Below are 5,674 nucleotides of genomic sequence, written 5' to 3'. Positions count from 1 at the left end.
TTGAAAGAATGACCATTCCCATAGTATAAGTAGGAAGCAACATCAAATTGACTTGGTGCCTAAGTTGCAAAATTATTCAAACCATTAATGGTTAACTATTTCAACATTGAAGAAATAGAAAATACATAAACTGTGAGTGATGTAAGTGCATCCATTGCGTCCACTTCGGCTACTCATCATCCTAAAGTTGCTCGATCTATTGGCCATTGATAGTTGTTACTAGCAATCCTCTCAATGATCTCGTAAGCCTCATTATAAGACTTAGACAAAATCACGCCATTCACTGAAGCATCTACCATTAACCTTGTTTGTGCATTGAGACCGTTATAAAACATCTTCAACTAGATGCGATGTGGAATCCCATGATAAGGGCACTTACGAAGTAATTCTTTGAATCTCTCCCATGCCTTATACAAAGATTTTTCATTCAATTGTTGAAAAGTAGTTATCTCATTTTGCAATTTAGCATTTTTACTATGTGGGAAATACTTAACCAAAAATCTTTCTGCTAATTCTTGCCATGTAGATATTGAACTTGGTGGCAACGAATTAAGCCATACTTGTGTTTGATCTCACAACGAGTATGGAAACAACTTTAACCTCAATACGTCTTCAGTCACGCCAGCTATCTTAAACAAATCGTTCACCTCCATGAATAATTGAAGGAGAAGATGTGGATCTTCCGTGGGCACTCCACTAAACTGGCCCATCGTTTGGAGCATTTAAAATATCACTTGTTTCAATTTAAATTACAGTGCCTCAATCTCCGGTCTCTTAATTCCCAGATTTAATTTATTAAAGAGCGGCACAATGTACTGTCTTATAGCACGATCCCTACCATCAACAATAAAGATTGGCTTGTGCACATGATTGGCTCTATTTCCTTGTCCATAATTTTGATTTCCAAGTTCCATCTCCACTTGTCTTTGAGCTGATCTTGCGCGTCTTCTTTGTCTAAATTACCACTCGATCTCAGGGTCTATAAGTAATAAATCAATAATTCGATTTATGCTCATAAACACCTAAAAAATAAATCACAAAATATGAAGAATAAAGAATAAATTATTAAGGTTATAAGTTAGATAAAAATGGAATAAAAACAAATTTGAAAAAAATAATTTCACAAAAATGATTAAGGCAATAGTTTCCAGCTATGGTGCCAAAAACTTGCAACGCTCAGTTTGTGCAAGTATACAGAGACATTATCAAGTAATAAGTAAGTAAAAGAGTTATTGTCTACACAAGGTCTGTGTATGTTAATCAATATATTGCAAAATTAAAGTTTACAAGTTGATGATAAAAACACAATATCTTAAGTGATGGATGATTAACTAAATTAAATTATCTAGATGCAAGATTGATCCCCTAATACAATTTAAACTAAATGTGAAGTATGAAATGAAATGTATGAATGAATTTAACAAAAACACAAACTTCAACAATCAAAAACATGAATAGGCTAGGATAATTACATCATTCAACTTAGCTTGTTTTTATCATGCTTAACAATGTTTGAAAATTATTTCATGACAACTTGATCTTTCATGAGTTTGGAAACCAAATTAAGTCCTTTCGGAATCTTTTATTTAAAACATGCATTTTACTGATCATATTAAACTAAGGGTTTCTTAGGATTCATGTGAAGTAATAGGGACGGGTTAGGTTTGAAATAGTTTAATCACATAAACCTAAAAACTATGCAAGATAATAGATCTTGTTAAAGTTATTCTGAACCTTTAATTTAGTCGGATTAGGATCTAAATTAAGCATGTACATTTCAATTATTATGTCTACTAGCCGTCGTCTAGTTAGGATCGTTCAGCTAATTCTAATGCATCCAATCACGTATGAATGAAATACATACTTGAGTTTAATTGAAAACATTATTGGCTGAGGCACAAAAAATATAAAGATGATTTAAAAAAACTTCAGTAAATAAATGCAATCATCCTAGCTAAACAAAATGAAGCTACCATTGTTGATGACAAGATAATAAAGCACATTGCAGACATGATTAAAACTAAAATAACAAATTAAACAAAGAATAAACTCTATCGAAACAACAATCTTGTGAACTCTGATTAAAGATGTTTTCCTCCGATCCTTGCGTTGCTCCTTTGCTAATGGCTCCTCAAGGTGGTCGGACAAGAGATAATCTTATCAAGGTTTTTGGCTAAGAGAGAAAATATGGGATGTTATGCATGGAAATGAATAGAGGAAATGAGAGAATGAATGATGATTAAGAGATGTGAAGAATGAGGGATGTAGGGATGAAGGATGATTAAAATAGGGAATGAGTGGAAGTATTTATACTTGAAATAGATGGTAGAGTTTACAAAAATTGGGATTGGAATCCCTCTATTTTCTCCATTGCTTGGCTGGCCACATTTTGTAGAAGAAGGTGGATGATGGTTCATTTATTTGAGCATAGAATCATGCTAAATTTAGGCATGGGTTGGAAAGTTTTAAGGAAATCCTTTTGTGTTGATTTCCAATGATTCCCCAAAGTAGAGACCTCTAGTAAATATCCCAAAACAGATTTTTTGGCAGCCAACATACTTGTGCTGAATTTGGGCTTAACTCCCCATTGTTAGATGATTCTATAACCCATTAAATAATAAGAATTGTCCACCACATAGCATCATTTTAACTGGGTCAAAATAACACCTTATTGACCCATTTAGCATGGTTTTATCATCCAACATAGGAAATAAATAGCTCATGTACATGCAACTTGATAATAAGGTCTTTATTAAATCAACTTCATAGTCTCACTGCACAATTAAATATAACAGATTAATAAATAACATGAAATAATTTAATTTATGCACAAAATTCATGTAATAAAACACAAATTTTCATATTTTATAAGTTCATGTCCGTTATCGAGGCTTAAGAAAAATTCACTAAATTAATTAACAAATACTTGGGATTTGTATTATTTTTGTAACGCCCCAAATCCCGAAAACCTTGTGTAAAATTTTGTTTTCTTTATATTGTGTGTTAGTAATATGAATGCATGCATACCTTAGTGGTTAAATGCTCTGGGAGTGTCTGGGAAGTCCTAAGTTCAAGCTTGGGCTTGAGCAAAATTTTCGCTTCTAAGTTAATAAACCCATGTTGCCAGCTAGTAGACTTTTAATTTAAAGTGAAGGTTGCTTGACATAAATAGCTTACTAGTCAAGGGGATGGTGGTGTGTTGTTGGTTGCTAGGAGATTGAGGTTCGAGTACTTGAGCAAGCAAGGGATTTTTATTTTTGTTACTTGTACAATGTGGGTGTTGGTGTTTGACTGAAACATTGAGCGGTTAAGAAGTGTGGGGAGTGTGGCCGAATATTTGGGAGTTTGGGGGGGATTTTCGATTGTGTGGGGATGTGGATAGGTAGGTTATCCGTTAAGGATTTTGGGGAGAAAAAGAAGGAATTGGAGTGTAGTAGGGATAGTGAGCCAAATTCGGGTAGGGAGCATAGAGTTTTCGACAGTGTTGCTATTCTCTAGCTTTTCGACATTGTTTTCTATTTTAGCTTCCTCCCTCTCCATCTTTCTTTTGGGTTTTTGCAAGTTGGGGTTCTTTTCTTTTGGTAACTAAAGTCAAGTGGTGTTATCTTGGGAATCTATCGGTTCTTTTTTTTTTTACTTGGGAATATACCTCTTTCTCCAACCCTTTGGTCCACAGATTCTTTTTCTACTCTATCACTTTTCCCCAAACGATTTACCCTCTTCTTGGCCAAGTACCATTGTGTCCCTATCTCTCAAGCTTTTTTGGTTTAGCCTAGTGTGATCAATTCTGTTCTCCTTTCCTCCTCTCAATATTTCTTTTCTTTTACCTTGTTCTTGGCCTAATATCTCATCCTCTCCCTTCATATCTCTCTTTTGTTTAAGCTTTGAGCTAATTGCTCCCGACTTCTCTTTTTTTCTTATTTCTTTTCTTTTGGCTTTCCCTTTTTCCAGTTCATGAGGTTATCCAAACCTTCAATGCTGGGTGTTAGTTCGGTTGCTTGGTTCCCTTGTTCTAGTTGATAGTTTTCCTCTCTAATATTCGCTATTCCTAATTGTTTGCTGTCAGGGGTGACTGCACCATCCTGTACTTTGGTGGGCCGATTCTTGCTACCCTCCACTCATAGTGATATATTTCGGTAAGTGGTTCACTTGATTCAAGTAGTTTACGTTTAAAGTGGTATTTAATGAAGTTAGGTTTTTATGTAGATCTTTGATAAGGAGTGGGTGATCACTGGTTTAAAGGAGAATCAAACCCTACTCACTTAATCATGGTAAGTGAATTGTGCGATTGAGAAATAGAGTGTTAATAAGAGGGGGATAACCCTATTGAGTTATGGACTAATAGTGGATCATATTTGGATCTAGGTTGGAGTGCGTGGAGATTGGCGTTCTTCTTTCAACAAGTGTGTAATCGCACTGTCTTTTGCAATAGATTGGCAAAAGCCAGAAATGTTCGACTGTTGACACTACACGAGCGTATGCACGCACGTGTGGTGAGTCGAATGTTCAAAACTTGAGCGTTTGATCAACGAGGCCACCATGAACAAATTCATGGGCTTAGGCTGGCTTGGGCCAAGATGGGCCAAAATGGGCCATTTGGGCCCCACAGGCTCGTGGGCCCCGCATGGGCAAACCGCATGAATGTGTGGAGATTGTTGGGTGGGTTGTGTAGTTCGTACGGCCAAGGCCGTTATTTGGGCTTATTGGGCCACACGAGCGTATGGGCCCACATGGGCCGTATTATGGGCTTGGGCCCATTTCTGCTGTTTAACTGGTAAGGTTGCACGGGTCCCACAAGTCGACTATGAACCTACGGTAGGGCCGGTAAGTGTACTTAGACCTTAATTTATGAATTAACTGTTATAACCCTATGAGGTAAATGACTGATATACCCCTATGTGATGTATGATTGTTTGAGCATGCCATTCTTATCGTATGATCATTATATTATGTTGCATTGCATGGGGTGGGATATATGATATTGGAAGAAGTGTACTGAAAGGCTATAAGCCTACTACTGGTAGCTTTGCTGCAATTATTGTAGTGCCAAAACCGGTACTTTATTATGGAGTGTAGGGATGGGTGGGTCGATTATTTACCACATGGAGTGTAAGGCTGGACGGAGTGGAGTGCAGAAGATGGTTGGGTAAGGTCTTTTTATGCATTACTGATACTGTACTAGATTGGGCTAAGGCCCACACTGATATTGCTACTGACATGGGCTTAAGCCCAGACTGGTCAACACCGATTGTATGATTGTTGTTCGTTAGAGATTACACACTAAGTTTCATACTCACCTTTTCTACTTAACTGTGCAGGTAATCCTTAGGCGGGTCAGTGTTGCAAGGGACTCAGAGAGAGCCACACTACTATTTTCTTTTATTTGCTATGAGATTTCGTTTTGGGTTACGTAATAAGGCCTTTTTAATTTTCTTGTTTAGATTTGGGTTTTTGTTACTATGATTTATATCTGTTGAGAATGAAGAAGCGATTTTCCAAAATGATAACTGTTTTAAAATCACTACGATTTTGTATCGCTTTTTTTTAAATGCTTCCGCAATAAACAGAGTTTAAAAAGTAATGACAATTTAAAATGAATAACGAATAGCTAGAATGAATTGGGATCTAACAAAGAGGCTTTAAATTTCTAAACGGTTTTTTTTTCCAACAAGAG

The 5,674-nt window shown here is 36.3% G+C and overlaps 1 non-coding gene across 1 annotated transcript; it reads left to right on the top strand.

Moving 5' to 3' along the window:
• Positions 1–357: 357 nt before the first annotated feature.
• On the top strand, positions 358–463 carry LOC128293394 (small nucleolar RNA R71). Its single transcript, XR_008283577.1, has one exon. It is a non-coding gene; the product is annotated as a small nucleolar RNA R71 (small nucleolar RNA).
• Positions 464–5,674: the final 5,211 nt, after the last annotated feature.

Source organism: Gossypium arboreum, chromosome 5 (genome assembly GCF_025698485.1).
Source record: "Gossypium arboreum isolate Shixiya-1 chromosome 5, ASM2569848v2, whole genome shotgun sequence".
NCBI lineage: Eukaryota > Viridiplantae > Streptophyta > Magnoliopsida > Malvales > Malvaceae > Gossypium > Gossypium arboreum.
Note: the sequence above shows the minus strand (reverse complement) of the source record. Positions and strands in the feature narration are given on the sequence as shown.